This window comes from Acinonyx jubatus, chromosome B4 (assembly GCF_027475565.1).
Source record: "Acinonyx jubatus isolate Ajub_Pintada_27869175 chromosome B4, VMU_Ajub_asm_v1.0, whole genome shotgun sequence".
Taxonomy (NCBI): Eukaryota; Metazoa; Chordata; class Mammalia; order Carnivora; family Felidae; genus Acinonyx; species Acinonyx jubatus.
Genome location: NC_069387.1, coordinates 72,770,350 through 72,780,558, shown reverse-complemented (window position 1 = coordinate 72,780,558; position 10,209 = coordinate 72,770,350).

The window sequence follows — 10,209 nt, the reverse complement described above, 5'->3', positions numbered from 1 at the left end:
ACTTTTATCATGGAAACTTGGAATTTAACAGGTGAGAAAAAAGATTTGATTTAACTTCCATACTTGCAGTATGGGCTGTTGGATGGAACAGCAGCATGTCCATTGCTGTACGTAATAGTTGGGAATTATAACGAAGGGCAGAATGAAGAGGGTCCTTAAACTTTAGTTCACTAAGTCACCAATTGAATTAAGAAATCACGTATCTTTACAAATTCCAACAATGTTCCTCAGCTATTTCAAGCGGGACCTCGGAGAAGCACCTAAACGAACTATTTTTTAAAAACCTCCTTTCTTTAGAAGTTGCAACACAAATTGGCAAGAAGCAGAAAGTGACCTCTTAATTTTGTTTCATAGGCCCCATATTCAGTTTGGTCTGATGCTCTTTCCAGTCCTGTTTCTCCAAATTAAAAATTGATCAATAGAAACAATACGAATACATTAGAGAAATTTTTGCAGATTCTCAGTCTAAATATATTTTCCTAAGTCCTGTTTAGTAAACAACTGCAAGAGTAGGCTGGCTATTTACTTAATGACCATGAGAAGCCATCCTGACCCTTCCCAGGAAGGTCAAAGAGCAGCTTGTTTTTTGGATGCCTAATTTAATTGGACAAAGGAAATTGCTTTCATCATTTTTGTTTGTTTTGCCCTTCCTAATTGGATTGAATGTCAACTTTCCACGCGATGTTCCCCAACATACACTCATGTTCCTAATGCAACCAGATTAGATCAATCTGCATCTGTCTTCATTGTACCCTGGGACTGCATAAACTTTGAATACATATTTATTTTGTGGATTTAATTTCCATGTTAATTAGAATTCAGGTTCCTGGAATTTCCATTCTGAGTATGATAATCTTCTTATAGTCAGCATGATAGAAACAGCTGCATTCGTTTACTTCATGAAAAATGGTGTTTCTGGCTCAGATGAGCATTGGATATGTACTTTCTAGATCAAAGATTGTGCCTCCATTCCTTCCTATAGACTTATCAGAATGTATTAATGTATTGAGAACTTGCAAACTCAATTTTATGAGGTCACTGTGTTTTTTGGAAGACAAAGTGAACAACAAAAATTATTGGGAAATGATACTAAAATGCATCTCGTTGCCTTTTCTTCTACTGTAATCACTGCTCTCCAAGTAGACTTTTTAAAAAGATTAACTAGTTTCTTACTTATAAAAGTTGTCTACTACTGTTAATGTTTTGATGGCTTTCTTTTCATATACATATAGTAGATTTTTGTAAAATGTTCTTACTCGAAACAGATAAATATGATCTCTGTCCCAAAATGTGTTTTTCAACAGCCATCTTTCTAATCTAATCAAGAATTTTTTAGACAACCAGGGTGCCTGGCTGGCTCAGTTGGTAGAGCATGTGACTCGATCTCAGGGGAATGAATTTGATCTCCAGGTTGGGCATAGAGCTCATTATTAAAAGAAAAGTTAAAAACAAAACAAAACAAAAAGAATTTATTAGACAATAAAATAAAGGACATTATTCAATCCAACATCAACATGTGCTGAAGATTTACTATATTACTATGTCACCCGCCTTCCTCTTTGATGGGGGAGAAGGGCACGAAAATAAATAAGACACATCCTTGCTTTGAAAAAGTTTGTAAACTACAGGAAAAAAAACCATGGTAAAGTAATTATGTAAATTATGTAAATTACATAGTAAAGTAATGATATCAACCATTTACTGGGCACTAAGTAGGTACCAATTACCTTTTATTCCTCAGGACATCTCTGTGATGTGGGGACTGTCACACTCCTCATCTTACAGATGAGGAAACTGAGGCTGAGCAATGTGGAGTGTTGTGCCCCAGACCGCACAGCCGGTTGGTGATAGAACTGGGAGTTGAATCCAGCAGTAAGGTTTCAGCCAGGCCCTTGATCACTGCATTCCACCATAAGGGAGCACTTCAGTTATAACATGCCTTCCATATATTGGAATAAATGAAATTCTCTCCGAGTCTTCTTGACGTGAAAGATAGATCCAAGTACTCTACAGGGTCTGTGCACGGTACCTCACTCTCATTTTGTCAAGAGAAGGGACTAGAACATTTATCGTTGAGCCTGTCGGTCTATAGAGGAGATCCCATCCTTGCAGTAATGGAAAGGATAAAAAAGGCAAATGGCCTGGTATTTCACCACCCTCAGGATCTGGGATAATTTTCCCTGGGCCTGTAGAGAGTGAGCGCAGGGCAGTTTTATTGTCGGTCTGTGCCCAGGGCACACTCTGCCCCACCCTGGGCGCACGATGGTTAAAGGAGATAAGGAGTAATGAGGCCCGCTATTACGTATAGGGCTCCCAGGGACCATCTCTCTTATAAGGTACCATTGGCGCAGACACCTGAGGCAAGTGAGAGAAGGAGCCACCCACTCTCTGGGGAGGAGGATTCCAGCCAGCACCAATGTTCCGAGGCCAGCATGTGGCTGGTGTGTTGAAGAAACTGCGAGAAGCCGGGTGGCTGAAGCAGAAGAAGAGAAGGGAATGCAAGAGCTGATGAGGTTAGACAAGCAGCAAGTCAGGAGGTAGGGGAGGAACACAGGAATGCTGGAGGCACCGAGTATCTGTTTGTATCACATTCTTTCACGCGGGTGACGGGAGCCCTGCCCGATGAAATTACACGGAATTCCCTGTTGGAAAACTTTGCTTGAATTAAATAGCTCCCACTCAATAGGACTCCGTTTTTCCAGCATAGAAATTGAGAATAATAAAGCCTGTCTCATGGGGCATTGTGCTTATTAGATGAAATAAGATAATGTTTGTGAAAGTGCTTTGTCATCTGTAAGGCACTGTGATAAAGACGACTCTTGTTTTTGCTGTTAAGAGAAGTCGATGGTTAAGTTGCTCAAGAAGCAAGGGAGTGGAGACAGTTCTAAGCTGAGTGCCCTGGATCCTGTGGTCCTCTTCCTTAACTGTTCCATCTGTTAATTTCCAGTGCCTTTCCCAGTCTCCTCTTCAGCAGGAGGACTTGGTGAGCAGAGGCAGATAAGCAGCAAGCTTCTCATCGGCATGATAAGAGGTGCATAACCACCCCCAGTGATAACCAAGCCACACGGTGTTAAGATCACCTCCGTTTGCAAATTTGACCGGCAAAATTACAGTGCGGTGCTCGTAGTGGGGGTGGGGGGGCCTCAATGAAGCTCAAGATCGTTATTTCCACATCTAATATCAGCCTCTGGAAAACACAGTACATCTGTATAATGACAATTTCAAAGATCCCGTTTTTGTGTGTGACACCAGCACCCACACAGAACAGGAATCACTCCAGAGTAGAAAGGTAGACATTGTTCTCTGAGTGGTCATGTCAGATGGACATATCTGAGTGTTCAGCACTTATCAGACCAGACTACCGTGACGTCATTTGTTGCAATTACCGATAGAAGTCTGCCGAGGTCCAGCCCCAGTGGGTCCAGGGGTTCCCGAAGGATGAACAGCGCGGGCGAGAGTGCAAACAGACACAGACAACAGCAATGTGTTAGACTGGCCGCTTTATTGTGGCAAACGTGGCATTGTATTTGTTAGCCATTTCCTTGTAGCAGGCATCATCTATGTTTCTCCGCATTACCTAATTCTAAAAATGCTCCTTTGTGTAATCACCCATTAAGGAACATCACGGTTATTTCTTTGTAACGTTCCCTCCTGCCCTTTTGTTTGTTGATTAATTTCTTCTTACTACTTTCATTATGCATCTACGTTTATTTATAGTTTATAAAGAGTTTGCTTCGCTATTGTCATGAAAGGTCATCTAGCTCTCAACACCTCAAGTGGAACAGTTACAGGGACATGACTTCTTAATTGTTCCTTTGAACCGTTTGCGGCATAAGGAACAAAAGTATTCTCTTTGGTCTGGGGTGCCCGGAGGGAGCCAAGAGGGCCCTGGGAACCCACGCCTTATGTGTTCCCAGAGAGACAATGTATACCTAGGAACTAATGAACCATTCTGTAGCCTAACCCACCAGGTCCAGTTACCATCTGGAATGCCTCCTGGGGGCCAAGTGGGCCTAGGGGTTGGAGCAACTTGTATCCATAGATACATTCCTTTGTTGCAGGAGTGGGGATTTCGAACCCATTTGTCCCCCTCCTTGGCTGGGAAATATATGGGGCTATCCTTCCTTTAGGTAGGGGACGGGCAGGCGGGGGTGGCACCGTCTGGATATAAGGTTTCATTATTCATCTTTGGAGTCTCAAGGTTTTTCCCTCATCCCCAGAATATATCCCCGAGTTTGCCCCCATGGGTTTATTTTGAATCATCAGTGCCAGTTAGACCATGGGGATGGCCATGATGAGTAACAGGAGGGATACCAGTAGCTTCCCATTTAGAGGGTTGCTGTGCTTTGCCCTTGTGCCAACCACCCGGGCTGTGCCATCAGGAAGGCTGGATGGATCGGCTCCCGGCAAAAGGCATTGGAAAATATTCGCTAAAACTGAAGGAAAGCATGAGTTGTCTTTCCATTCTTTTTCTTTTTCATAGGTCAGAAGAAAGTGTTCTGCGCTTGAAGAAATACTCCCTTATGTAAATCAAGTAGGGAAGATGGGGATGGGAGGAATCAGTGTAGGAGTAAGAATTTGTCCCAGGAGAACTTGGACGGCATCTCCCTTACATCTCCTATTTATTTCTGCCTCCTACGAATTTACTAAGGGGTCTTGGCTTCCAACAGACCTGGGTTTGAATCCTTGTGCACCACGGATTTGTGAGGCCTGAGGCAAGCTATTTAACATTTCTAAGTTTCTGTTTTCTCCAGCGTTAACAAGAGGTCTGTAGGTAAGGATTCAGGACCTACCTAACAAGAGGTAGGTCTGTGGTAAGGATCAAATAAGGAAACGTATGTTAAGTACACCGTGGTGTTGGGCATATGGCAGGTATTTAATAAATAAATGTTAGCCATTTGTGTTATTATTGGGAAGAAATTACTGACAAAGGTTTATCAGAGGGAAAAAGCATAAGAGTGAGGGAAAAATAGTCAACTTGAAGAATCACTGCTCGTTTCCTAGGATTTATCTAACATACGTGTACCCGTTATAATGCTTAGTCTAGGTGAACTTTTTTTTTTTAATGAGCTTATTCAATATAGAGCGTTTTGGAACACATTTGGTTTTCAATTTCGTAATACAATAAGATTCAGGATAATGTGAACTATTATTTAAGAAAAGCACACGTCATAAAATTTAAATGATGGCATTAAGATTTCTAAAGCAACCATTTCTTTTTATACTACCAATAGAAATAACATTTCTCAAAATCTTATTTGTATGGAACCATGAGTAAATGAAGAACATACCACATAAGTAAAATTTCCAAGTTACTAAAACCAAACCCTTAACATAAAAAAACTTTAAAAGTATATTTTATGTTATAATAGCTATCATTTATGATGACACATGCAGATATATAATATTTTAGATAGCCATTTGGACAATATCCCTTCTTGTTAGCATTTTCTCACTGACTGTGTTTCATTGATCTAGACATCAATTATTGCACAATGCGGAAATAGGCATTGCCCTCAGGAGCTAGTAGAACTCATAAGATAGAAACTCACCAATCCAAATAGCCTTGCACTGAAGAATTTTTCAAGAAATACAATTCAGGGGCGCCTGGGTGGCTCAGTCGGTTAAGCGTCCGACTTCAGCTCAGGTCATGATCTCGCAGTCTGTGGGTTCAAGCCCCGCGTCGGGCTCTGTGCTGACAGCTCAGAGCCTGGAACCTGTTTCAGATTCTGTGTCTCCCTCTTTCTCTAACCCTCCCCTGTTCATGCTCTCTCTCTATCTCAAAAATAAATAAATGTTAAAAAAAATAATAAAAAAAAAGAAATACAATTCACATTGCTTTGTAATCATTTCAGGAAGGCAGGATGGAAAACCTTTTCCCCTTCGGGTCCATAGCTGTGCCTGAAAATTAAATTCGCCAAGATAGATTAACAGGACAAACGCATGCATATAATGCTGTAAGTTTCACATGACACAGGAGGCTTCATAAGGAAACGAAGACACAAGGAAAAGGTTAAGCCTGGACATCGTTGATACTAGATTTAGTAAAGAGGAAAAAGTTATGGAAAAAAGTAACAGGATAAAGGAGCGTGAGTTCAGAACAGTAAACTGGGAGAAACGAGCAAAGTCTGTTCATTTGGATTTCCTCCATCTTTGGAGATGAGGGCGCTCCTTTCTTCCAGGTACAGGGAGGAGACCTCTCATAAGTGGGTCCTACACCCTGCTTCAGGGGAAAAGGGGAGGGGTCAGAGAGCTTTTCCTGCACCTGCTGCTCTCAAATTCCTTTAGCTGAAAATATCCAATATGCCAAGGTGCCATATTTGAAAGTAGCATGTTTTGAACCCCATCAACATCCTTTTCCTCTAGCCGAAAGAAGAGAAAAATAACCTTTTTTGAAAGACAAATAGGACAGGTGAGCTGCACGGTGGCCCCCTCTGTGTTCTTCAGGGTCACCACACTGCCATACCATCTTCTAGGCTCCAGAATTCAAGGGTGATTCTATGCCTTCCTGAGCACCCCCAGTTCTCATTTCTGAGCTTTCTCTAACCCAGCTATTTAGAGAGTCCTTGTCCTAGGCATAGGATTCACTAACACAGAATGCAGCTGGGTGAGGGAGGGTTCCGACTTTCTTTCCAAGTCTTAGAATATTCTGCCAATGTGGAACTCTGAGCTGATCATTATAGGCCAGCACATATCATTTCCATGACCATAAGCTACTACTACCATTAGTAAAATGCTTGTGGCTTTTTAAAAAAATGCTTATTTATTTATTTATTTATTTATTTATTTATTTATTTTGAGGGGGTGTGGGGAGGGACAGAGAGAGGGGGAAAGAGAGAATCCCAAGCAGGCTCCACACTGCCAGCACACAGCCTGATGTGGGGCTCAATCCCACGAACTGTGAGATCATGACCTGGGCTGAAACCAAGAGTTTGATGCTGAACTGACTGAGCCACCCTGGTGCCCCAAAGTGCCTGTGGCTTTTTAACGCCAGCAACATAGCAGATAGTCAATGTGTCTTAGTTGAATTGGGTTAGAGGGTGATCTTTCTTTTCAAAAAAGCGTCCATAAGAGAATACTGGGAAAACTGTATTATAAATATTCAACAATTGAAATAAAATAGACTAATTCCTTGAAGAATACAAACTATCAAAAGCCAGTCAAGATGAAATATATGTTATCTTATATTATTAAAGAAATTAAATTTACAGTTTAAAAACCTCTGGGGGCGGGGGGAAGTCTCCCAGCCTAGACGCTTTCACTGGAAATTTTTACTAAACATTTAAAGAAGAAATGACACCATTGTACATATCTTTTCTAGGAAGTAAAAAAGGGGAAAACATTTCTTAACTTATTTTTTGAGGCCTGCATCACGTGGGTACCCAAATCAGACAATGATAGTACAACAAAAGAAAACAACAGACCAGTGTTCCTTATAAACATAGATACAAAATCCTAAAAAAAAAAATGTGAACAAGTTAAATCCAACATTATTTAAAAAGAATAACACACCATGAGTTGGGATTTCTCTCAAGAATGCAAAGCTGGCTCAATATTCAAAATCAGTCAATCTAATTCACCATATTTTTATTTCGAGCTGTCTCTGCATTTTAAACATAGCACCCAGCATGTTACAGAAACACCATTCATAAACCCCAGTCACGGGTGTCGGATGGGAGCAGGGTACATGTATAAATAGCCTGTGTATGTCAAACAGAAGAAAAGAAAGGAAGCTTGGGGAATAAGGTGGAAATCGTGCCCAATTTAAACCATATTTACAACCTAATTTACAACCCTCCTGGAACGACTCCTCCCCAAAAAGGAGAGAACATCAAATAGAAAATTCTAAATAAGCTAACATCCTCAGGTTGAACTAAACAGAACAAATGAGGCTCTAAGTATGTTGTTTCACTTCCTGGACCCTGGATGTGCAAGATACAGAGCAGACACTGCAGCGTTTTTGGGACTCGGAACCATTTGGGGTCCTGAGGAGAAGGCAGCTTTGACACTGTGGACCAATTGATTTGCATCCATTGATTCCGTGATGCTTTGGGATTGATAGAAGGACACTTCCCCAGCCTGATAAAGCGTGCCCGTAAAAATTCCCCAGCTAACATCATACTGAATGGGGAAGGTCTGAATGGGGAAGATCAGTGACAAGACAAGTGTAATTTTTTTAGGGGTGCATACTTAGGCGGTGGAACTCTAGAGCAAACTCTTCAAGCCAGGCTAGCGGCTCCCTCTGGGAAGGGAAGAAGAGGGGCACTTGGAACTGAGAAGGGACACTCAGGGGTTTTCTGGGCGCTGGCAGAGGTCTATGTGGTTTCATGGGTGTTTACATTACAACAGTCTGTGACTTGTATATCTGTTTTATGTACCTTCTACATTTGCATTATATTTCTCAGTAAAATGCTATAGAAAAAATAATTTTTTTTAGAAATTTTAAATGTTAGTTTCTTTAGAAAAATAGTTTAGCCCCTTATTCCTCCTAACTCCCTATGTTTTTAATATTAATACTAACAGTTAATAAATAGTTGAAATAAAGAATTGCTCTCTGGAGCTTTTATGGCAATCAAACCAAAATCATGTTTGTTTGTTTATTTTTTAATTTTAGAGAGAGAACGCTCATGAGCAGGGGAGAGGAGCAGACAGAGACAGAGACAGAGAGACAGAGAGAATCTTAGGCAGGCTCCATGCTTAGCACAGAGCACGATGTGGGCCTTTATCCCACCACCCTGGTATCATGATCTGAGCTGAAATCAAGACTCGGACACTCAACCTATGGAACCACCCAAGTGTCCCCCAGATCATAGTTTTAACTACTCAGCTTGGAACTTGTTTAACTTAGTTTTGGTTTCATCGCCTGCACGGTGAGGGGTGGGTTGGGATGTCTCCCCTGGGTAGGGGTAGCTCCCCTACTGGGCAGACCACAAGAATGTTAGCTTTAGACAGCAGTCTCTGTTCTCAGCTTCAATCCAAACCTTCTGACTGAAAAACAATGTCAAAAATTAGCCTTAATTACCTAAAAGCTTTTTATGTAAGTTCCTTAGCAGATTATTTATAGCAAAGCCATTTAATATCGTTAAGATAATTCCATGTGCATTAAAAAAAAACTTATTTTAAGTTTTAGTGATGGCTCAAACTGTCTTTCCTAATTTTTTAGTTTTCCCTTGCTTAAAATAGTGCTTAGAAATAAAAATGTGGAGCAAGGGGCTAACAGGAATTTTGAAACACAAGCATGTATAGAAAAGAATGGGTATAAGTCCCATAACGACATCCTCACTTATATCACTACTATGGAGAAAAACACAAAGCAATGTAGGCAGGCTTCAGCAAAAGTGCGTGATAACTTCAGCTCTTTTTTTTTTCCAGAACTGGAAAAAATGATGTAAAACTTGAATTTTTATTATGAGCCCTCATTTACTCTAAAATTTAAAAAGTTCTTACTTTGAGAGAGATCTGGGGGTTTTCTTAAGTATATGATATAGTAGCCTATCTTTGTGTTTTACCTGTGGTTAAGATTTAAACGCGTATGCAGTAAAAAGTAGAATCCCCTTCTTTGTGATTCCTTTTTATCTTTTCTGTGCCTAGAAAGCAGTTCCTCATCTTTTTCTCATCCACCCAATTAATCTCATTCATTTACTTAATAAATATTGAGCATCTAACATGTGAGTGTTCTGGGTATAAATCAGAAAACAAAACAGGCACTCTTTCCTGCCCTCATGGAGCTTATCTATAGAGGAAGGAGACAAAGAGAAAAATTAGTCAGTATGTTGCATATTAGAAGGCAGTTAAGGGTGATGGGGAAAAACCAGAGCAGGCTATGAAGATGAGTGCCAGGACAGGGGCTGGGAGGTGGGGACTTCTGGCAATTATAAACAAGGTGGTCAGAGAGAACACATTTGAGGAGATGACTGTTTTTTTGAGGAATGAGTAAGCCATGTAGATATTTGGGGGAAAGTCATTCCAGGTGAAGGAAACAGCATGTGCAGGCCATCTGAGACCAGAGGACGGCTGGAGCATTGAAGGAACAGCATGGAGTCCACTATGGCTGGACCAGAGGGGCCAGTGAGACAGTGGTCAGAGATGTAAAAGGGATCTTGTGGGGCATTGTAAGGACTCTGACATCTGCTCTGAATAAAATAGGAGCCATTGGAAGGTTCGTGATCTACTTGGGTTTTGACAGAATCACCCTGGCTGCTCTGTTGA